The 25,776-nt window shown below is 37.6% G+C and overlaps 1 protein-coding gene across 5 annotated transcripts in view; it reads left to right on the plus strand.

Annotated features, from left to right (window-relative positions):
• Positions 1-25,776, plus strand: part of anapc1 (anaphase promoting complex subunit 1) — a 153,504-nt gene that overhangs the window by 84,295 nt on the left and 43,433 nt on the right. For 4 of the 5 annotated variants that reach the window (XM_044215538.1, XM_044215540.1, XM_044215542.1 and 1 more), the window contains exon 54: positions 8,822-8,871. The gene's annotated coding sequence lies outside the window, so the exon portion shown is untranslated. Of the gene's footprint in view, positions 1-8,821; positions 8,872-21,730; positions 25,370-25,776 lie in introns of those variants that run through there. The other variant, XM_044215541.1, reaches the window with a different exon arrangement.

A 25,776-nucleotide genomic window follows, 5' to 3' on the forward strand; every position in this document is an offset into this window, starting at 1 on the left:
TGCAGGACTACTGTATTGATGGATGTTTCTGTTATTTTGTCCACCCCTGTACATGTGTATGATGGATAAATATACTGTGACATTAACAGTAAAAGAGAGATACAGTAAATGCACGTGTGGGTGCTAGTTCATTCCCACTAGTTGTGAAATCTCCGAGTCCTCCTGCCCAACAGTGTTTCCATGGTAAAACATCACCAGACAAATTGTTCCACTTTACGTCAACACAGCAACAGCAGTAACCAGTAATGGTAAATTCATAGTTTAGAGGACAGAGGTGGAAGTGTTGTTTTTCAAGAAATGGAAAGGACTGAAGGAGAGATGAAATGATGGAAATGTTCTGCTGAAATGAAGTGTCTTTTTCACATGCAATGCAATATAACTTTAAACATATTGTGGCTTTTAGAAGCCAAGTCAAATAAAGTTTGTGACCGAAGTTACAGTACCGTTACCTTCTTATTCTGAGCAGGAAGTTAAAGACCGCAAAGTTAGCAATTTCTACTTTTTGCATTTTATGTATAGTTTTGTAGGCATTATGTATTTAAGCACACATGAAGGAAATTCACTAAAATCACACTGACAACACAAGAGGTTTATGTACTATAGCCCTGGACTGACATTAATGTAAACACATCCAGCAGTTTACAGTGTGTATGCAGGGTCCTTTAAAAGTATTGAAAGTTGATACATCAATTTAGTTAAAATTAAGACCCTTAAAAAGTCTTAAACACCATTTTCAGACGTGTTAAATTTTGTAGCTTGTTTTCAATATCTATATTTGTCCAAAGAGAATGAATGCTAAAGTTTGCATGAATTTAATCATTGCGTAGGCACATAGTGGGATTCTGTGTAATTTATTTATGGAATCCTGCTAGATTTGACGGCACCTAGAAAGGACAACCGTTCGCGCTCACTGACCCACTGACTGCTGCTTGATAACGTTACGCAAAGGTCCCTTTACGTCTGGGTGTACAACTACCTAGCTAATGGGGAAATGCAAGTTTTCAGACATATGGTTGGAGGACAAGGAGTTTGAACCATGGCTGAGGCCTGTCTCTGGAAATAACCGTGAGACATAGCCTACTCTGTGTGTCTGAAGGCGATAAATGTAGCCTCGATGGGGATCAACGCTGTCCGGTCCCACATGCAAGCCATGAAGTCGCTATGGGCCGCAAACAGTGGGTTTCTATTGTGCATTTCTGTGCTACACCACTGTCTACTACAACGGCCGCCGCTTCATCGTTTACTGCTGACCTTTGAGTGGTGATGGGTACCACTCCAGCGCTGCGCGCAGAGGTTCTGTGGTGTCTCAACACAGCAGCAAAACACCAATCCATCAACTCTAATGACGGGATTTCAGATCTTTTTCAGGCGATGTTCCCAAATTTGGAAACAGCCAAGATGTTTGCCTGTTTAAAAGATAAAACAGGGTACAGGGATTTTGTTTAGCCCAAAACTAAAAGAACAGATAGTTGACACCTCCTACATGACATCACCCCCCTGAAGCTCACCAAAGGTTCATATATTTTATCGAACTTCAAAGTGTATTGGTCAAATACTTGTTATACTGTGAATGTGTATGTTATTGTGCCATAACATACATATAAAAGACAATAACATAAAGAATTGATATATATCTTAGTAGCCTAATAACCAAGAGTTCAAGTGTGTGTGTGTGTGTGTGTTAAAGGGGACAAGACTGTTCTCTAGCTCTCGAGTATTACTGATATTACTCTTTCTTATAATGCTTGCATTGGGTTAGTCACGCAATCATTCAACTCGAAGTGGCAATGAGGTCTTAAAATGTATGGAGCGGCGGCGGCGGCGGCGGGGGGGGCGGCACAGCCCATTCCTTTTGACTCTTCCAAGTACCCTGGAGTGAGGTCAGCGGTTGGACCCCTCTCTGATTCATCGGGACGCCCCACAGAGTGAAGAGGTGGAAGAAGTTGCTTACTCAGCACAGACACATGGAAGTGCCTAAATGAGTCAATGCTAATGTAAGGGAATATATTGTTGCAGTGTGCTCAGGTGCTGACACTGAAGGCTGAAAGCACTCCAATCTAGAAGTGAGGAAGAATTTATTATATGCCAACTTGAATTTTACATGGGCTGAATTGACTGATCACTTGTCCAGCCCTAACATAGCAACCGTAACTAGGCATGACAAGCCTGTCATGCAGTAAGAGTGATACTCTACGTTTAAAGAGTTTGGAGGGTTGTTTCTTTTTTTTTTCTACTGTATTTCCAAAACCACAAGCAAAAGTGTAAGGAATGAAATAAATAGTTTGTCTGCTCTAATGTTAGAATGCCTGGCAAGATAGATTACTACTTAGAGTAGTTAGCTAGTGTTACTTTGAAGGCTAAGTGTTAGCATAACATTAGCTTAATCTGCCAGAGTCATTTCAGTCTGAAAAATTTATGGTTAAAACTGAGAGGCCTTCTTTTGTCTACCTCGGTCTGAATTCAAGCAACCACTGCTTTAAAAATTACCACAAATTTCGACTGGTAAATCCACCACCGTTATATTGTAAACTGCATACTTACAGTTTACATAGACTACTTATTGGAGGACTTGACAGGCATAGCAACAGTAACTGGGGGACGGGGACATCACCTGCACTCAATGAGAGTAAGTCGTGTTTTTGTTACTGACACCTGCATGAAATTTTTTTTTCTGCTGATAGGCCACAGAGGTGGTGGTGAGTTCGTATTTTAACATACTTTCATATTTAACATTATGACCACTGAATGTCTGATATAGATGGGTCACTCAGATAGCCCTCCAGGACTGTTAAATACAGACCCATGAGTCAACTGCTCTTTAAACCACAAGGTTTTTCATTTTCTACACATGTTAATAGGTAATGCTTCAGATTACAGTCTAATGTAAACAGTGTTACCAAAAAACAAGACATGTAATTAAGGTAGCTTTAGCATTGTTGCAAGACTCATTTTTGCACTTTAGATGAACGCAAGCTAGCCGTTACCCTCCTGCATCGTTTGTGCTAATCTAGGCTAAACATGGACCTATGTCTGTAAAGTGTACATGGAGATGTGTGTATTAACAATAATATAACAATCTTTATTTGTATTGCACTTTTTAAAGGCCAAGCCACAAAGTAGCGAAGCAAAGATAAAACTAGTTGTAATAACAAGATAAAGTACAACATAAGACCACAGTAAAAATTAGATACTTTTTGATTAGTTATTAATTAGTATTAATAAATTAAGGTGTTGAGATGTCAAATTTAAGTTTTTATGTAACATTTAATCAAATGACATGGTCAAATGACAAAAAATGTGAAAGAGTCTCTTGTGCTGACAATCCCACTGAGAATCAACACCATACTCTCTAGCTTAACTTTTGCTACTTTCAGCTCAGGATTGTTTGCCAGACTGACACAAAAGGAATGCCAGTTCGTATAAAACCGCAGGAAGATGTCCAGCTTACAAACTTACACAAGCCAAGTATATGCTACCTACTCAACAGGAAAGTCAAGCATTTAGCAAGGTACCAAAGTATTTGTATCTGGAGTTGGTGGACCAAAGTGTCCAAGGCAAGTGAATGGCTTACGTTCATCAGGTGACCAGAAAAACAACTCTAGTGAGAGATGATATGTTGCCCTGTTTGCTGGCTGTATGAATAAGCAATGGTTTACTAATGTAACTCAGCAACCAAAACAAGTGAAAGTTGCTATTTCAAAGAATCATATTCTCACAAGATACATTCTGCGGTAATGGTTTCAGGCACTGCAGGCTCACCCAACCACTGCCCAATGGCAAATGTCCTGAACATCCAGAAATAATGCAACAGCAGTAACACAGGCAGAAGGCAGAGTATCTGCAGACACAGATGCTGACAGACTATTAACTAGCAAAAAAAATGACTGTAGGAAAAGTAATTATATGGCATTTTAAGGTGGAAAATCCTGCCCAGTGCTTTGAAAGACACAGTGTTTCTATATAAAGAACAGTTGTATTCTTGTTCTTTTTAAATGTCTCAAATTTATTTTAGACCATCATAGGAAACTTAAACTGTTCAAGTAAGCCAGACATGTTTTATCTGTTTAGCAGCCATTTTAGTTGTAAGAAACCAGGCCTTTGATAGTGGTAGGTCTGAATGCAAAATACAATTCTATTGAATGCTTTTCAGATGATTTTTCTGTAGCTGTGGTCATTTAGGAATATCCACCATTGCACCAACAATACCACTTGACTGTCCATTATCAGATTAAAAAATTAAAACAAACAAAAATCCATTAATGAATGTAATAAAACTGAAATACGTTTATTCATATGTACCTGTATATACACACAAGCATGTATGTTGTATCTTTGGTACCAAACAGCCATGTTTACTATAAACTACAGTTTAAACAATGAAAGAAGTTTTGAAAAGCACAACACCTGTTAATCTTACTGCATTTTATCCAGGTCAAATAAATGTAATGCACAATCTTATTTTAAAGAAGTACAACCAGTATGTCTTCAGAGTACAGTAGTACAATATTTAGGCATGGGCACATAACCCATAGCAATGACTGTGCGAGGGTTGAACGTTTATTCCCACACGGACACTAAAGATAGACCACTGTGTCATTCATTCTGATATTATGCGTAATATCTCTCCTTGACTCATCTGTAGACTCAATCTCCCACAATCCTCCCACAATGAGCACTTTGCTGAACCAGCTTTTCTTAAAGTCCTATGTTCTCTTTTTCTCTTTAAGTCTGTATAGCTGTAAGGCAGTGAAGTAAACAAGTAAGAAAACAATATAAGAACATTTCATTTTCATTACCTCCCTAAAGGTTGTTTTTATAGTGATCATCCTAGTGGTAATTTATTTACTGTATAAGGTCACAGTTATATACTGGATACTGTAACTAGGTATTTACCAGGTCCATGGCTCTTTCCCAGTGGCCTCTGTGTTGTTGAAACAGTGTTGTTTCTTTTTCCTATTAAGTAACATTCAGTTCTATATGTACCATGTATGTAATTTTAAATATTTTTAGTAATGCAGTGACCATGGAAGGCAATGTCGGTCTGTCCGTCGGTCGGTCGACCTTCTTCGTCCAGACTGAAATATACTATTGAATTAATTGTTAGAAAACTTTATACAGACATTCATGGTCCTCAGAGGATGAATCCTATTGATTTTTGTTGATCCCCTGACTTTTCATCTAGCTCCATTTTTAATTTGTCCAATACTTTACATCTGCAAAACTCAAACTCAAAACTTGCATTTCCCCATCAGCCTCTGCTATACTTTGTTTTGAGCTAAATAGCAAATATGCATGCTAACATGCTAAAAGAACATGATGAACACGGCAATCATTATACCTGTATCATACACATACAGTAACGTGTTGGCATTGTCATTGTGAGCATTAGCATGTTGAAGTTAACATTTAGCTCAAAGCTACACTGTGCTTGACTACAGCCTCAAAGAGTAACTAGCATGGTTGCAGACTCTTAGTCTTGTTTCTGTGTGTGTCATTTGCAAATCAAGGACCTGCCAGCGTTGTGAAAACCTGCATGCAGCTCATCAGTTGCAATGATACCTCCAGTTTTGGCGTCAACTGACTTAGCTGCAGAAGGGACCCCTGTCGTGTTCCTCTATTTACATGGCGCCACATTATACACTATATATAATTTCATTATTTTCTATAATCATTTACAATACTGTACATTGATAATGCAGGGTAGCTTTAAGGCGGACGGTCCTCTACCAGAAACTGGCAGTCTGCAGTGCAGCAGTAACACTGCAGAACTATCATTTCCTGTTCCAGCAATATACAGTATATGTAATTAACCAGGCTGAACTACAGTAGCATCCGGTGAAATGATCTGTGAGTGTTCCCCATTTCTGTCACTGCCAGTATGACTACACATAATATGCATGAGACATGATGTCCAAGTCTGTACTTGCCTGTGTGTCTATTGTTAATAAGGGTTTGTGTACATTATGTGTGTGTGTGTGTGTTGTGAAAAGTGTGGGAACTGCAGAGGAGGATGTGTGTATTTGCGAAATTCTAAGTTCCCATGATTTCCTCCGGATAGGAGACTGAGCTGGACGGGGTGGGAATTCATTTTTATCACAATAATCCCAGAGGCAGGCTGATTTATACTATGAATATAGACAACAGAATAATGGTTAAATCCAGGATACACACTTTTCGGTATTACGGATGATTTCAGGTCAGTTGCCTCTCTGTACTGCTAGAACTTGTCATGAAACATTGCAAACTGTATCAGAGTGAGTGGCACAAAGGTTAAATCTGACTGTACACAGGCCTTGAATATCTCAGGAGAAGACAAACAATACATTCTCAGGATCATACAGTAATTTTGTTTTCATTTTATCTGTCTCATAACTGCAGTGTCAATATGTATAACGTTGGGCAAAATAACAAGTTCCTAAAATGTCACAGAAAGTGCAGGTCAGGCTGAGGGTGCAGATGTTTCAAGTGCTCTGATTTACAAAAAAACTAGAAACAAGAAAATGACATGAACTGAAACCATTTCCATTCGAACCCAACTGAATGAAAAGAAATTAAGGCCCCCAATGACCCCCTAAACCGGTGAAGTTGGGCTCAGCCCAGTCAGTTTCAGACTGAGAATCAAAGGCATATCCATTTGTAATGATTCACAGGTCATCATAACTCACCAAATTTCTACTGTGTGCCCTAAGGTTGTGAAAACCTGCGCTGTCACCATAAACCTTATTTCCAGTTTTTATCTCAGGGCTCCTCTGACCGAGCTTCACTTTTGCCATCTCATGTGGCTTTGAGACTGCTGCTGCACTGTGGTTCCACTCACAAAAAGGATTTTTTTTTTTTTAAATTTGTGCTTTGCAGGATTAAATTAGAAGTGATTTCGAGGCAAAGTATGTCAGTCTCAACTTTGGCACCTGAAACAAACCTCCTAAATCACAGAACTTTTCCTCAAAGCTTAGATTTGTCTTGCTGCACCCAGATGTGCTGTAACAAGGCATTGGTTTTTTAAGCTCTTAAAGGAATAGTTAACATTTTGGGAAATATGCTCGTTTGCTTTCTTTCTGAGAGGGAGATGAGAGAATTGATATTAACCTCATGTTGGTGTGATAAGTATGAAGCTGGAGTCAGGACATGGTTAGCCTAGCATAAATACTTACAGCAGGGGGAAATGGTTAGCCTGCCTCTGTCCAAAGTTAAAACACTGTGCCTACCAACAACTCTAAAGCTTGCTAATTAACATGTTGTACATGATGGTTTAACAAGTACATAAAAATAAATGTGGTTTTAGGGGGAGTTACATATGTGGTGGAACCATTTCTTGGCCAATAACAGCCGGGTGAAGTTAGACTTGTTGTCACAGTGAAGTTATAAAGTGCCAAAACCTGTGATATATCAGGCAATCTGCATTAGCCAGAGATGCTGCTCAGAAGATAAACTGGTATTTGTCAAGAAATAGCTTCCACACACAACTTCCCCTAAAAACACCACTTATCATTTTTACATCTCCTGTTTATGTACGGATTAAACAAACAAGATACAATGTGTTAATTAGTGAGCTTTAGAGTTGTTGATAGGCATTGTTTTCCCACAGAGCCAGACTAGCTGTTTCCCCCTGATTCTAGTCTTTATGCTAAGCTATGCTAAATATAACAAGGCTATGTAACTTTTGCTAAACAGTGGCCAGTGTAGCTACAAGTGGCAATTACAGGATAACAGTAAATACTAAAATGTTGTGTGTAACAGTAGCACAAGTAGTAAAGAGCTGTAAAGGCACAGGACTGACACATTAATGTCAGCAGTGTCTGTGTAACATTAGCTAATATTAGCTACAAAAGATATCATACCAGACCAAGTAATGCCGTAGCAGCAAAACCCCAGAGTGGATTGAATTGAGCAAAGGGCTGTTCTATTGCTTATAAAGTCAATGTTTCATTTGTAAAATAACATGTTATTTCTTCTCTCAAAAGTTGCGTAGTCTCGCTTTAACACACAAACATGAGATTGATATTGATCTCTTGATTTCACTCTCGAAGAGATAAGCAAATAAGATTTTTGATAAAATGATTTCCCCAGCAACGTATAGTATGAATATGAAGCAGAGCGATCAGTAACCCTTCCCTGAATGGATAAAAGTTAAGAAATCATGTCTCTGGGAATTCTGGGAAGATTTTTCCCTGGGAATTTAGCAGCAGATTGTGCTGTTTCTCATGACACAAAGCAAGGTCAGTTCATGGGTCAACTTCTCAGGCTTTCTCTTACACGCACGCACGCACACACACACAAACTTGCACATACACATAGTCATCCCATATCTGCTTAAGGGAAAATGGTGTGAGAACTTTGAAGCTGAAAGAGGAAGAAAGATGGCAGCTTAAGCTGAAGATTCTTATGTATGTGTGTGTATGTGTGTTTGTGCTTGCCTCAGAAAGTTGGCTACTCATTAGTAGAGCTTTTGGAGGAAGTGGTGGTTACCGATGACTCAGCCAAGCCATGCATTTCATTCTTTCTCTCTCCAGTCTCTCGTGCGCTCTCCTCCCTCTGTCATCTGCTTTTCTTTCTACATTCTATTCATTCCTCTTTGATATTCTGGCTCTTTATTTTCTATCATTCTCTTAATCTGAATCTCTGCCCCCTTCTTTTCTCTCTTCTCCTGATTCATCTTGACCTTTGAAGTATCTCAGTGTGAATGTGTGGTTGTGTGTTGTGTGTCTGTGTGAGTAGGACACTCAGCAATGTGTGTGGGAAGATAACTGGCGTCCTTCAGAGTGATTAAAACATTCCTTCTCTCTTCTTATTCCTCTCTCTTCTTTATCTGCCCCTTTTTTAGTTTTCAGTGAAGACTTTCTGATGAAGAGGAGGATGAAGACTGACAAACTGGTGAGTGAAAACAAGCTGGACATCAGTTTATTTCAACATTGGCTGGTATTTATCAAGCTAAGAAGGAATACAGCTCTAGGAAACGCTCTCCTTTCAGATTTTAATGTATGGTCTGGTTGAGGACAACTGCTTCGTCATTCTAGATGAACATTTCTGCCGTAAGAGGTTTGGTAAAACAAAGCAAAGTAAAAAAAAAATCCAGACTTTAGGTTGTTTATTTGTAAGACTGGAGAAAACACTGCTAAAAAGCAGCAAGGATTCAAAAGCTAGATGGAAAACATTACAAACGGTTTCCAAACTTTGGTGCATTGGACTTTGAGAGGCACGGGATGGCTATTTGATGTTACTTTAAGTTAATTTTATTTCTTTTAAGTCTTTAAAAAGCAGTTGATGAATCCCCTTTTTTGTAAATAGATCACAGTGAGTGATTTTCCTTGATCAATAAATAGCACAGTGTGCAAAAGCAGTTTCTCGTCCCGCGGCGATGGGTTAAAAATAAAAATGTAATGTAAAATCTGACAGTGGATAATCACAGAGACGGTGAATATCACTCTGACAAATGTATTTATTTTTTTGGCAGTCGGTCAGGTTGCGGCAAATATCGGCTATATTTGGTACTTGGCAAGAAGCCCGCTTCTCCAAACTTAGTCATGTAATCATGGTGTGACGCACTGACTGCACCTGTGAAGGGCTGAAGTGAAAGTAACAGTGTTATATATCCTGGTGATATTACAGCAGCTGTCTTCAGATGGAACAAGGTGATCAAAATCAACTCAGGAGCATTTTTAATCACCTTGATCAATCTATGTACAGCAATGAGTCTTTTAGTGACGTTAGTGGGAGTTTCACAATCTGTACTGACGCACATTACACCAGATCTGTGAGCAGTATGCTCACATTTTCAATGTACATATGAGGAGACTATCAAAAACACTCCGGATTCACATTTTGAAGCAACTGAAGGGCTATGTTGAGTGGGCTAGCTGTAAGTGACAACTTTATTTCTGCACAGATTGCATGCTCTTGTGTAGTGCTGTAATAATGTGTCAGACATGCAGCGATACATACAAATATTTAATTTCCTGTACATTTTGTAAATTATCACTTGGAAGATGAGGGTATGTTTTGTTGTTTGTTTTCCTCAATGACAAATGACAAATTGCTTTTAAAGGTCCAGTAATACTTACGGTAGCAAAAACTTTAGACACACTGTATATAGACGCCATGTATTGCTTTATATCTATTTATCTTGCCAAACTCAGAATATCTGACCTTATCAGGTCTACTTGGCATTAAGACAGCATTTGCACCCTCTGGCAGCCATATTGCAGGTTAGCTCTTGGGTGTGCAGTAGCTGCAAACATCTGATTGTGTATCTGAGCATATGACTCTGGCATGAACAGGCATGATTAAAATCTATGTGGCTGACTGGGTGGTGATCATTTCACCGATGCATCTGTTTGACTTTCAGTTCTCAGCTAGCTTGGTCATGAAACCATCACTTCCATGGCTGTATTGCGAGAACTGGTTACCATGTTCCAAGATGGTGCTCCATTCATTCCAATGAAAGCTTATTCGGCGCATAAACTGAATAAGTTCTTTGGACATAATAGCTCAAATCATGACAATACAAAGAGTAATTTCAGAGCGTTTCTGATGCCTGGGGAAATGTATTCATTGTTTTACAGCCTTTTATTGTAATGATTGTGTATGTGATTTTTGGGCCAGTGAGGGTCACGTGATTTGTAATTCTGACTGTGTTCACTAAGACAAAATCGCCTCACAGCTCAGCTGCTTTTATAATTTAGCCTACTGACTACTTAGCTAGCTAAACATCAGTGGTAAAGTCTGTTCAGACAGAACATGAAGCACATTTTTGCCTTGCATTGTTCATGCAAATTTGTGTTTTTCGTTTGTGTTTATCTCAGCCTTTGACTGTTCTCAAAACTTAATAGTTCTCAGAACTAGTTATCACTTTTCCTTTCTTCTATATACGTATATGAAGTAGATTCATAAAGCCCCAGTATTCACGTGACTTTTCGTGAAACTGTAAACATTTTCAACTCACATGGTTGTGTTTTCGCCTCAATCTGCGCCACCCCAGGTGAAATCGTGTCTACTTGTCTTTCCGTTGACTGTATATGCAATGGTGTTCCATGTACAAAAAACATTGTCATACAAAGAGAAGATATGCTTTGTACTAGAATTTGCTACTAGCGACTTTCTGTCTGCTGTAAATTCTGGATTGGTCTACAAAAATACACCATACTGGACTTTTTTGCTGGCTGCTCCATAGCAGAAAGTAGAAATTTCCACATAATTTATCATACATTGATCTAAAGATATTTCAACAGTGGATTTGCTACACTGGGCCTTCTCTTCTTACACCATTGGGAGGGGTTACACTGGGAGGCAATGTCATCAATACACCTCTATGAATTGGATAAAATAATCACTGTCAGCCACACCGATTTTGAGTTAACATTAATTTTGTGAACCCCTGTCAATCAGTGGTTCACAACATTAATATTAAGAATTAACCATTTTTTTGTTGTATAGGGTAATTTGACCAAAGTCATCAGAACAGAAAGTAAGCAATTAAGGCCCTGAATACAACCCAAAACAGACATGAACAGCAGTGCAGGTAGTGGATGCGCATGCATGTCTGTACATACTACACTGGGTTTTCTTGGTACATAGTTCCAGACATGTCTAGTCAGCACACTTGTCGAGGCGCAGCCCATGTCCAGAACATCGGGAACATGCAGATGACGCATTTTATGTCACTCAGATCCTTGTGGCTACGCAGATGTATAGAGTACTGTATAATTTGGGCTCCCAGCTGCACATCTTAAAAAGTAACAAACTTGTCATTCTTGTCTGCACCATTTCTTAACCAGAGTTGTTCATTCAATCTGAAAAAAAGTACCAAGGTCAAGAGACTCAGGAGGGGCAGTGGTTGTGGTTATATTTTAGCCTGTTGATGCCTTACATAGGCCTCCTGTTTCCACTTTTCCCTTTCTTAATCTAAATGTGTAAAAACTGAAATATTGACGTGACAAAAACATGCAGAACTTGATGTCTCAGTGTTAGTTACGGCCTGCTTTGTATTTACTGTTGGTTTGTTAAGAACTGTACCGTTGAGAGCTGTCCATCCTATTTGAAATTTCAACCTGTGAATCTCATTTGACTTGTTTGCTATCAGATGCCTGTTGTATTTTTTTTTTTTAGCAGAGCCAATTCTCCACTGGACTGTCATGATAAATTTAGAACTTGACCTTCATCAAGTATCATCAAACTGCGGCCTAGAGAGTTGGTATCAATATCAATATCTCTTTCACTCTCTTTCTCGCTCTCTGCTCTTTTTCTCACTCCTTTCATTCTACACATTCTTCATAATGTTCTATAAGTGGTATCAGTTTCTATATATTTTCAGGAGATGGTTCACAAACACACACACACACACACTCACACCCACCTATGCAAGCCCTGTTCCGTCAAGGCTCCCCCCGTTTACAGTAAATGTGTGTTTTTGTCATCTGTGAGCCTGGATGAAGTGATGCAGTTAGTTTTGGTATCATGTCGGTGGCCATGCATCTCCACCACTGAGAGAGACCGAGAGTAGTGCAGCGTGGGAGGGCTATGACAGAGATGACTCAGCGCTCTGTTGCCGGGTAGAGAAGCTCCAAACACTCTCTCACCCCCATACATTTAAAAAAATACAGTATCTGATGTAGCTGCCATTCATGCCCCAGCCTTGGGTAAACACTTATCTAAACTGTAAGTGGATAATATTTGGATGACACATTTCCCAGCAATGTTCCATTGGGTGGGTGTGTGTGTGTGTGTGTATACATACATACAGTGGTATGAAAAAGTGTTGCCCCCTTCTCTCCCTTATCTTAAAAGGCAGTTCATGCTCGAAAAACCTCCAATGTGGCTGAATTACAATTCCAATTCCTCCACAGCGCTGTAAAAGACTCATTGCAAGTTATCGCAAACACTTGATTGCAGTTGTTGCTGCTAAGGGTGGCCCAACCAGTTATTAGGTTTAGGGGGCAATCACTTTTTCACACAGGGCCATGTAGGTTTGGATTTTGTTTTCCCTTAATAATAACAATCTTCATTTAAAATTACTTGTGTTATCTTTGACTAATATTTAAATTTGTTTGATGATCTGAAACACTTAAGTGTGACAAACATGCAAAATTAAAAAAAAAATCCGGAAGGGGGCAAATATTTTTTCACACCACTGTATAGTCAACTTGAACATGAAACTAGCCACTTCTAAAGGTAGCTTCTACTACATATAGGCATCCACTAACAATCAAGCTAAAAATGTGTTGTCAGCAAACCAAAGTATCTGGTCAGTGCTGTTTTGCTGGATGACGTTATAAACACAAAATCAGCCAAGACGTATCAGTGATTAAATTTAGTTCCTAGTGAAACATCCATCTATTCTACCTGGTCTCCTAGAGATTATGTTAATATACAACTAATTTGCAACTGCAAATATGTTTTGAAGGAAACGCAATGCTGACTGGATTTTGTCATGCATTCACCCATTTATGCACACACTCACATACCGATGGCAGCAAGCTACCACGAAGGGTGCTAGGAGCAATTTGGGGTTCAGTGTCTTGCCCAAGCTCTCTTTGGCATGTGGCCATGTGGAGGACTTGGTTAAAGTTAGGGAAAGATCGTGATCTGGTTTAATACAGAAAAAGTCAACGATGACTTGACACACAACATGTTTATTAACATTTAACAAAAAACATGAACTTTCCCAAACCTTAACCAAAGTGCTTTTGTTGCCAAAACAGTGCGATACATAAACGTTAGCGCTCTATTCACTAAAACAAAAGTTGCCTCTGAACATAATCTAGCCAACGATTAAGTTTACATTAAGTTACAGCACAACATAATTGGGGAAAACAATTTAGTAATATATAAACGTAATTTTAAATAGACAGGGTTGTTTATTCCTGACTAACCATGTCTAATAAATTCTGTTGACAGTCTGTTATTCAACTGGTCAATGTCATTGTAACTGAGGACATACAGTATACGTGAAAATGTGCCACCTCTAAAGTTTGTCATCCGCCTGAACACTCCTTTTTAGAAATGGTTATGTTAAATTTTGAGTTGATTAAATTCGGTTCAGTTCGATGGCGACAGCAGAAAATAATTCAGCATTTGTCGATTTTTAGTTGCATAGCTTCAGTGTCAGTCACTTGAACGCAAAGCTCATTGTTTTTGCGTCTTCCCAAAATTGTTAGTTTAGTAACTAAAATAATTATGATGAAATTGATACATGGAGACTTTACATGTAATCACACTGTAATTGGCCATATGACTGATAAAGTCCACGAGGACTCCTGGGAGTCCCCTGGCATGACTTTGAATACCACTGTAAAAAAAAAAGAAAAGGGGGGGGGGTGTTGAGTATCAGCAACAAGTACAGAATTACAGGACACCTGTGACTGTGTGTGGGCTCATATTAAGCTGTCTATTTTGTCAAATAATTCCCACTTTTAACATGAACCGTTTAATAGTCTTGTCAAGCTACATTTATGCTGATTTGGCTGCTATTCTACAAGCACAAAATTATATTTACTGTTACTTAAATAAAACTAATGGTAAATATTAAAACTTCTTGTTCATTCATGTAGATTGTCAGACTGATCAGATGAATCAATGAAATGTCTGCCTTTCAAAAAGCCACAGGTGAAGAGAGGGGCTCTAATTCAGCAGCACTCAGCAGAAATACAAAGGTTTTAAAGAGGTTTCAGTTGGCTGGGGCTAATTTTACACTTTGAGATGGATATAACAACATCACAAGAACATACATGCACACATTTATAAATGGATTGAGAAGAATGTATTTGAAGGTTTGGGTTGGGCAGATAAGAGAAGCTGCAGAAGAAGTGAGAACTTGCTATGTGTCATTCAGAGGATTAAAGCAGAAATGAGAGATTAGAGAATGACTTTGCATCACTGCTCCCTCGAGGTATAACAACGATTAGCTCTGTGCTTTCAGTCTGAGAATAGTGTATTTTTGTGATAATATTCCAACTGAAAAGTCGCATACAAATGAATGCACATTCAAATTATTGCATACTTTATATTAGTATTCTATTAATATACAGTAAGCTAGACTGAGAACCACCAATATTGAAACTGACATGACTGACTGATAACGTTCCTCTCTTTAATTAAAAATACATTTATAGATTGGCAAAACAATCTCACCACAAAGTCCGTTTAGTAGCTTTTTCTGGAGCTTCAGCAGATGGAGTTTGTCCAGTTGTCAGATCTCGTACTTTATGGACTTTTCATCCATGTTTCCTAAAATGTTGAGATTGAAAGTTCATTCTTGACCTCAAAAACAGAAGTTGACAGAACTATTTCACCACGAGGTCAACGCGAAAGCAGTTCTGGAGTGGGCGAATACAGTAAATACCTTTAATTTTTTTTTTTTAATTAATTTATTTTTTTTATTTTTTTTTTTTATTTTATGTTCTCTAGGATAGCTACTAAACAGATCTTGTGTTGAGATAGTTTTGTCAACAACTGTTTCCAAAGTCTGAGTAGATTTTTATTTGAATAAATCTGATTAATAAAACCAAGAATGTACAGTCTTTTAGATCCACTTTCCTAACATTGACTTACACCCCTTGTTGTAAATTACCATCTGGTTAATCAGTCCCACAATATGTGTGCTGTGTGTGTTAAGGGTGTGATCGCCTCTGAAAAGGCCCAAAGCTACAATAGAAACGATGTGAAATCACAGAGAAATTTAGACTCTACTTCATTTAAAATGAGCAAAGTCAAGTGTATTTTTATCCTGAGTGCTTTACAATAAATGCTGAACAAAAACGAGCCGCAAGAAAACGAAGACACAAAAAAACAAAAGACCGAATGAGCAAAATGGGGCCAGAATTGCTTTTGTATGCGTGCATGCTTGTGTGTGTAAGCTTGGTACTGGTTTGAATTGAACTGGTTTTGGTTTGTCTGAACGTGACATCGTCCTTAAAATGCCTCCTCACCATAGAAATTCTTGAGTCAGTAAAGTAATGTAGTAACATTTCTCAACCATGGGGTCGATGTACCTCATGCGGGCTCAACTGACGGAGTCGTTGGAAATTTGTTGAAAAACTGTTGTGGTGACATTTTACTAGATTTTAATCAAATATACATTTAAAGGGTTAAAATAGAAAATAATTTCTCATAATTGGATGTGAGAACCAGATGGTAATTTACAACAGGGGTTGTAAATCAATGTTAGGAAAGTGGACCTAAAAGACATTGTACATTCTGGGTTTTATTTATTTAAGATTTATTCAAATAAAAATCTGCTCTTTTTTCTTCAAAAATTCTTGACTTCAGAAACAATTGTTGACAAAAGTATCACAACACAAGTGAGCTCCAATCTACTAAATGGACCTTTTGAGCTCCCTTCATGGTCTGAAATATAGAATACAAAGGAATAAATTCACATGAAAATATAAGTGCAGGGACCTAAAAACTGTCACATACAAAAAAAAGGTCCACAACTTTGAATTAATTTGTCCCTGTGTGTGTGTGTGTGTGTGTGTGTTATTGCTTATGTCTTTGTGTGTCTTGTAGGCCCGGTTGAGAGCTGGTGATTTGTGTCCCTAAATGACAATAGTGTGTGTGTGTGTGTGTGTGTGTTCTCATGAGTCAGATGTCAGGTTCGAGATCAATAAATGTCAACGCTGAATATCCTGTCAAGGTGAAAACAGTAGTAGGTCATTACTTTGTGGGCGTGTGTGGGTGTGTGTATTCTGTTGCACCTTTACTCATCACGAATTACGCTCTGAGATACAGTAAATGACTAAACGCCACAAACATCACTCTGCTCATTACTCAGGGGTTGTAAGAGACGCCACGAATGACAAATACGTTTTCAGAAGCTCATATTCTACGGTTAGCTGTCTCATTTGTCGGCTAAAACTCTTTTAACTCCCATAGTAAAATGACTAATGTCCGCTTGCTAGAGGCATAATTTCCTGATTCTGCTTTGTGAAATACGGAGGTTACAGAGTTCGACTGATCTTTTGAAATGGCCACCTGTCAAACTTTAAAAGTGCTTTCTGTAGTGCAATGACTGCATTCAGGAACTTTAAAGAAGATGCCATCATTGAGAGGACTGTCAGCCTCTAGTGGCCTTTATGATGCATTTAGCATTGCTATTAATAGCCTTGTTTGTTAAATTCACTGCTTTGAAGTTGTTACAAGCTAAAGACTTCTGCTGTGTCACCTTTTCATTCATTTAGATGAACTTATTGATCCTACACAGCAGAAGTATAAGAACAGATGCATAATTTTAAAAATAAATAAATAGAAGATTATATATATTTTGTGCCTCTATTTACAAATGGGAGCATGAAAAATCTAAAAATTTGAATACATCTCCTTGGCCTGTGGGAAATCATAACAGGCATTTTGTTTTACTGTTTCTTAATTGATTAATTAAGAAAATAATCTGCAGCTTCATGAAAAATAAAAATAATTAATTGCACGCTACTACATGCTAGTCAAAAACAGTCACAAGAAAGCTGCAATAAAATATTTAAATACAAAAATTGGGAAAATTCTTGTCTGCAGGTAGCAGTGCTAGCATCTTTAAACTCTTTGGTTTTGCTGCTACAAGTGCAATAACTGTATTTTAAGTGTGTGTCTTATAATGCAAGACAGTAGTGTCAAAGCTCACGGTTTGCAGTGTGATTGTACAGTAGTTGTTTTGTTGTGTGGAAAACAGCAGTGATTGAATAGTCTAACAGCAGCAGGGATGCAGAGATGTAACCTGTAATTTGCAACAAAGTAACACACATCATTGCACACAGTTTATTAGGGCAGAGATCCACAGTGGTGATGTCATGCAAGGTATTTTACTTAGTGGAACAAAACTTGGTGTAAGTAATAAGTCAGACTTTCATTTTGATGTTTCTTGTAAATCCCTTCAGTAAATCTCATTTTCCACAGAGATTCTTGGTACCAAACAGCAGAAATAATAACGTTACAGCCTCCAAAATCTCACCATCCTCTGCCTCTCAATTCTAACCACACAGTTTCAACTTCATGTCAGGTTACCTGGTTTAAACGTGAGGTGACTGTAATCGGCTCTTTCCGTTCTTCTTCTTCTTGATCTTTAAAACAAACGGGAGGGCGTGTTGAGAAAACAACAGGGCTCATGGGAAAGTACAGTTAGTCTTTATTCTGGGAATCATTAGCAGAAACAATTCCCACAATTAGAGGATATCAATCATCTCCACCATGGAATCATTTGTTTATGAAAACTATATATTGAGGGGTCAGCACTGATAAAAATAGATTTCAAAGTGCAACATGTAGCTGTTTTTTCTGAATTTAGCTCATACTGAAAAGCAGCCTGCAGGTAGAGGATGTTTGGCCCCGTTGCCCAAAAACATTTAGATGTCAAGATGTCCACATTAAGCTGGCAAAAGTTCCGATAGTTTAATCCAGTGGTTCCCAACCTAGGGGTCGGGGCCCTACAAAGTGTCTTACATACATTTGTATTCATTTTTTGAACTTTTCTCAAATTTTTGCTTTTTTTGCAAAATATTGGATAATTTGACCTCTTTTTCTTCAAACTGTTATTTAAATGAAACCATCTGAGAAGGGAAATGTCTCTTTTGGTGAGTCTGTTAAAGACATCAGACATCTAAAACATGACACGCGGCTCTAACAAGACACTGCTTTGTTGTAAGGGGTCACACCTGAAAGGTTGAGAACCACTGTTTTAATCTTTAATGATAAAGTGCATTTTATTAGCTGATCATATTTTTTTTGTCTTTTTTTTTTTAAGAATCTTAATCTAACGAGTAACTACAGGTGTCAGATAAATACAGTTCAATAAAGTACGATATTTACCTCTGAAACATAGTGGAGTAGAAGTATAAAGTATTATAAAATGGAAATTCTCAAGTATAGTACAAGTACTGCAAAACTGTACTTAAGTACAGTACTTGAGAGTGGATAACTAGTGTTTTGTCAATGGTCCCCAAGGAGGTCACACAGCAGTGCCTCCATGAGCTGGAGGGGAGTCACTGTACTCCTTAAAGATACCTGAGCAGGTTGGACCATGAGTTTAAAGGCAGACTTAACAAATAGTCTTTTTTTTTTTACTTTGCAGAATAGAATTTATGACCTTTTTTAAGTCTGACATAAATCTTTTAAATAAAGCAGATAGATTATACTGTACATCATTCCGACTGGGATAACTAATGTAAGTCAAGTGAAGATAGGGTTGCTAAAGGGAAACAAAGTATGAATGACGATTGAGTATTGGCAGCTGTTTGCCTCATTAGACTATAATTACTTACTGTTTACTTTAATGGCCACACAACCAGAGGTGGTGGAATTTGTTTTTGGTACAGCATGATAAAAACACACGGTGTCAGCAGCACAACTTAAAGGCAGACAAATAACCTTATCACACATTGAATAATAATCACAGCATTCCTAGGTGGACAGAGAAAAGCTGCATGTAGCACGATCCAAAGATGCTGGGGAGTTAACCTGTTTTCTTTACAGCTACATTTCTGACAATACAGTGTTGCCACCTGTTAATAGTACTAGAAAAACACTACTAAATATTTTTTAATCAAAGATACACTCAATGATTTGTTATGGTGCCCCAAAATTGCCAAATGTCTTCTCAGCTCTCTATGGTGTTATGAAACTCAGTTGATGGATTTCAAAACATTAGCAATACATTTTTGGGGATTTGGGAGTGGTGTAAAACAAAGTCAGGAAGTGTATACTTAATAAAAGCATTTCACTTGTTTATATACCACTTTTATAGCCAGCAATGAAACACCTTTAAAGTCTTTGAAACAATACTAATACAAGAAATAAAATCCATTAAAAGTGAAAATTCCTGTACAAATGGAAAAAGCATAGTACTATTAGCAGTAAAATGTATCTTAAGTACCACAAGTCAAGTTATTTTCAGTGTATTTACACTAATTAAGGATGCATTAACATGTAAGAGGTCATGTAAGATCCTGTGCGATCTAACGACTCCACATGCTGCTTAAACTCTAACAGTGCAGCAAATTTTATGAGCTTATCAGAGACTTTAGCCCCGCTATAGACTGGAAACTTGTTCAGTGTGTTCTGGGTGAGAGACCCAGTGCATGCTGGGATAGGCTCCATCCCCTCTGGCAGGATAAGGCGTAGAAAAAAATGGATAGATGGATGTGTGTAGAAGAGAGTAAAAGAATAAATTGCCATAAATTATAAGTGAGGTACTTTTAGGTAAATCCATGTTACCTGGTTGCTGTTCGTGTGCAGCTCCAAAGGTTTCCTGGGTTTCCACTGCTTTGATCTCACAGGGGACGTCTGCTTTCCAGGAAACATTGGCAGAATTTGACTGTGTTTCCACTTCGTCACAGCATTAATAAGTCATCATGTCATGAGTGTTTACCTGGGTGGGAGTAGCTCTCATTGTATGGGCGTTTTAAGAAACTGAAACCAGGCAAGGTGACAGTAATATGAAGTCATGATACTCGATAAATGTCACTGTGTGTGTGTGTGTGTGTGTGTGTGTGTGTGTGTGTTACAAAGAAAGAAAGAGGGGAGATAGAAAGACAGAGATAGAGACTACTGTAGTTCAATGTCCTGTCCACTAGAGGGAGACTCCGTCCCGCAGAAAACAGCCTGTTCACTCCAACAGTATTTTTCTCTGCTACAGTCCTTCAACTTACCTGAAAATACTTTTCAGTGAACTTGAAACATTATTTTCGACGCTTTTTTGTTAAAATTTCGATCCACCACCAACATAAACCACAATCGGCCACTGTTTTGCATTATTAAACACCGAGTCCGTGCTACAGGAGGCACGCCTATATTATATTTTCAGTCTAACGGTTTCCACAGCGGTTGTCGGGCAAAAATAACACTTTTCATCCAAACAATCAGTATAGGATACCAATAATATTACTTTAGGTTCTGATAGTGTAGCTGTGGCACTTAGTGCTGAGTTTAAAGTCATTTGATACAGCTTTGTATTCTCTGTGATGATCTCTTATGTTTCACTAATATTCCTACAAACGAAATTACGCTGTTTTTTTTGTTTTGACATAGGCCTGTAAGAAGTTTGCTCTTCTTCTATTTCTCTTTTTTTATTCATTAAAAGTCACATCATATACATTATTTCTGTTATAATAAAACACTGGTTTTGCTGTCAGATCGTTCGCCACCGACCTCCTCCCCTACCTTGTGTAGATCCATAAGATTCATTAGAAAATGCGGTTATTTTGTCACTTTTCTGACCGGGATGATTTCACGGATCACAGGTCAAATGTGATTTTTACCAAAACGAAAAAATGCGTAAGAGTTTTCCCACATGGGCTTATTAAGGTATTTCACCTCCCTAAATAAATACATCACCATCAATAACTAAATAATTAAATGCCTTTTTGTGTATTCAGTGTTGATTTTACTCTTTCTAATATCCAGGCTAGTGTTGATGGGGTGGAGAGAGAGAGACATGCTTGATCAAATTAGGCTATTTGTAATTTGCAACACTTTGTCACTTCGGACGATTTTGTATAAAATTCAGTAGCAGAAAATAAAATATTTCGTAATATTTAATAGCAGCATGAAGTTTCTATATTACATTTTCTGCTGCTGCTGGAAATTAAATATACAATCCGCTGCGGCTGCAGGAAATTACTAAAGATTTGGCAAGAAATAACACGTATTACTGGTCAGTGTGATGAATAACTAGGCTACAAGTGACTGTGATTTCCAAATTAATGTCGATGTATTTCCGCTTTATCTGTTCATGATAACTTTTCTGCATCAGCTGCGGATCACATTTGGACACACTTTATGCTGAGACACGACGACCTGCGGCCGAGCCTCTGCTGTTTCCACAAGCGTCGCTGGAGCTAAAAAGAAAAGAGGAAAGGGAATGAAATGAGATCCAAATGTGACCCCTGTTTGTAACTTATGTCCAGTTTGGGCCCTTCTCTGCGGGGGCTCCTCTTCGACGCTTTTGCGGCAAGTCTGTGCTTTTTAACGCATTGTTGTTGTTGTTGTTGTTGTTGCGGTGTTTATGTATTTATTAATCTTGTTATCACTCTACAGCCGTGTTACTTTAATATTTGATGTATCTTTTCACAGTAGAATATTAAACTAGGAATATGAAGAATAAAGGTCGGCAGAAGTTCGTTTTATTAATCTATTAAATATTTCCCAAACCAGAAGAACTCCAGTGATTTACCGCTGCATACATTTAGATCAAAAGTCAAATTGACGTAAATAATAATAAATAATTAAAACCGGTTTAGTTCAAATGTCAAAAAGATGTCAGGACTTCCTTTGCATGACATGAAAATATCTATCTCTGGATATTGTTGACAGGTAGTTATTACTCTGTAAACAAAAAGCAAAAAACAAAAAACCCTACAAGAACCAGATAATCAAAATGTCACAGCCTGATAAGCTTCCTGTGTGATGAGAAGGCAGACATTTGACATTATGGTTTGTTTTTCCTTCTCACACTTCACACACACACACACACACACACACACACACACACACACAGAAGTCGAGTCACACAAGCAGGAATTCATGATTAAGTGTTTTATTTAAAAAAAAAAATGTAGATGTGTATTAATGACATTAATACCCCAATAAAGTATCTACTGCCATATCTAATAAATAAAAATCCTTTTAAATTGTTCAGGATGTATAGTGTTCAACTTGCGTATTATTTTATTTTAAACATGACACAATTATTAAACCTCTTATTGAAAAACAGTTAAAGTGTCTAGTAGCACTCTTATTTAGGAAAATGAATGATCAATAATCTATTTATTTTCTGTTTGACTATGGAATTAGCATATAAATTTACAGTGACATCTAGATCCTTCTATTTTTTTCTGTAAACTTAACCTTTAACTTTGTGGTACAGGGCTAAAATGATTTGTAAAATGCCTCTTATTCAATATCCGAGTCACGCCTCTCTACAATGACAGAAAAATGTGGCAGTAAAATCCCAAAACAGATTAAAACATGTTTAAAGAAGCACCTAGCTGTGAAATCAACTTCAGTGTTTGAATTTCATTTTCTTTGAACTTTGAATATATAAAGTTTCACATCTTTCTTCTTGTGTGAGTGTGTTTGTGTGTTTCTGAGTCACCTGCGGTTGTGAGGAAGATAATATTCACCCCACTGGTGTCTCTCACTTTAAGTCAGCGTAAAATGGATATTAGAAATGTTAAAGGTTGAATGGTAGCATACTGCAGGCGGCACACGGTGCGATAGTTAATGTTGATGTAGGAGGTTGCACTGTTAGCTTTTACTGACCTAACAGCTGCTTTCACCGAGAATCAGACAATACAAATATATAAAGTGTGTAGTGGAAAATAGAAAATAAAGTAGGGTGATCTACAAACCTGAACATCTAGTATCATTTTAGGAAAACATTCATTTATTCTCTTCCCTACTAAAAGATAAACTTCTGTAACTTCTTACATTGTGCTGTTACATACGAGGTGTATCTTATGCATTTGTAGTGTAATGTCATGGTGAATTCAGTTTAACATCCACAAAATCCCTTAATAAAAATCATATATATAATATATCATATAATTCAGTCGAAACAGTTAACAAAACATACATTATGTTTCAGGCTATGGCAAAACAACAAGCACAAAAACACAAAACTAAAAGAGTATCAGAACATGTGAACATCTTGTTGATTGTGTGTATGTGTTCAGTGAAATTTTAAGTTCAGTAAATCATAAACCATTAAGTATGTGAACACTGTATGAAGCACTCAATTGCCAGTTTATTAGGTACACCTAGCTAAAACTAATGTAGTCCAATACAACAGTCCTGCAATAAATTCTCCCTTCATGAGTACAAAGAGGTGTTTCTGTTATTTAGCCTACCCTCGTTGATAAGAATGGGGTGGACAAAGTAATAAAAACTCCTGTCACTGTAATGCAATACAGTTCAACAGCACCGCAAACTTCAGCCTCTAAAGTGATCATAAAATTGAATCAACACCTCTAAAATAGTTTCAGCCAAAACTGAACATGATAACCTTCATGAATGTAGAATTTTGTGTAATTTTTTATGTTGTGTCTTAGGCTGCAATAAATACCTACCTTCATGGAGGTTATAATGTTCAGTCGTTGTTGAGACTGTTTTAGAGAGGTGTTTCTGTTATTGAGCCTACCCTCATTGATATAAACGTGGTGGCCAAAATAATATAAACACCTATTAGTCAGTATAATGAAATACAGTTTAACAGCACCACAAACTGCCGCCTCCAAAATGACCACACAGTTGAATCAACACCTCTCTAAAACTGTTTCAATAACAACAACCAAACATCATAACCTTCATAGGATTTATAGCAGGACTGTTGTATTAGACTGCATTAGTTTTAGCTAAGTGTACCTAGGTGTTAAAATGGCAACTGAGTGTAAAGCTGAAGCCACAGGGCACACAAGCATTACGTGTTGCAGACTCCATTTTCTGAAGCAGAAGCATTTAAGGTGGTTGTGGTGCTCAGATAAATTGTTATATTATGGTGAAAAAGGCTTCAGTCTGTATTCATATTTATCTGGTAGTTGTAGATTTTTACTGTTAGCGGTGTGTAGTATTTTGGACATAGAAACTGAAGCTTTATGTAAGTTGCTGTGGACAAAAGTGTCAACCTCTTGTCTTAAAGATCAAAGTAATATCTGTTGGTGGTTCTGGGTGGAATCATTTCACTTTTTCCAATGCACCTCAGCTCGCACTTTCTTCATCTCCAAACACAGGGCTTGTGCTAGTCCCTTCATTGATTCATGAAAAACCATTTTAAACTTTTTCATTTGCTTCCCAGACTGAAATTCACCCTTTTCTGATTTCATATAAACATCAAGTGAAACTGCACAATAAATACGGTACTTTCATTCAAACCGTAAGCATCTCATCAGAGATAATGTTACACCTGCTTCTACAAAAAGCACTGTGGGCATCAAAGCAAAGCCTGTTATACTGTTGTGGTTATGAGTTGCTCTGCATTAATGATGATACAGCAATGTGTTTTTGTAGAAGTGACTGTTCAGTTTCAGACGTAGGAGACGTATAAATCAAAATGTACAACGATCTGCTCTGTTAGGTCGTTTATGTTCTGAGAGGGGAAATATTATACCCCCTTCTTCTCCTATTTGTTTCTTTATTTAGCACTTACATTACTGATTATACAGTGATATGTTTTTATTTTTTCATTGTTATAACTCTAATCCAAATACTTCAAGATTGAATTTCAGCTTTAAGGTTGTTTGGATCCATATTTAATGAACAGTGTGGGACTTGTAGCCTTTTTTTTTTTTTACCCCTAGGGGAAGGAGCACATATATAATAAGGCTGCAGTTTATACACGCTTCATCGCATGTGACTATAAATACCCTCAAATTAAAGTTGAAAGTCAACACTTTAACCTTGTTGCCACTGGTTTATTTCAGATCGAATGCACTGCAGTACAGAGCCAAAACAAATACTTAACAGACTGAACTCATGCAAGGACCTTTTGTAGTTTTTGGGTTTAGAAGTTGAAATTTATGCTGCTGTTTCATTAAGGTTTTCTGGTCATGATAAGGTATTAAAAGTATAATTTTACACAGCAGCCGCTGATGCCCCAAGCTTATAGCATAAAATAACAAAAGTGCAGACCAAAACCCAATACCTGATTTAAACAAAAACAGTTACAGTTCCTATTTAGGAAAATGAATGACCAATAATCTATATATTTTTTTGATGGATAAATGCAGTCTAGTGTATACATTTGCAGTGACATCTGCCCTACAGTATTTTTTAAAAAATGTTTATAAAAACCTTTCCTTGAAC

Source organism: Siniperca chuatsi, linkage group LG11 (assembly GCF_020085105.1).
Source record: "Siniperca chuatsi isolate FFG_IHB_CAS linkage group LG11, ASM2008510v1, whole genome shotgun sequence".
In the NCBI taxonomy this organism is placed as follows: domain Eukaryota; kingdom Metazoa; phylum Chordata; class Actinopteri; order Centrarchiformes; family Sinipercidae; genus Siniperca; species Siniperca chuatsi.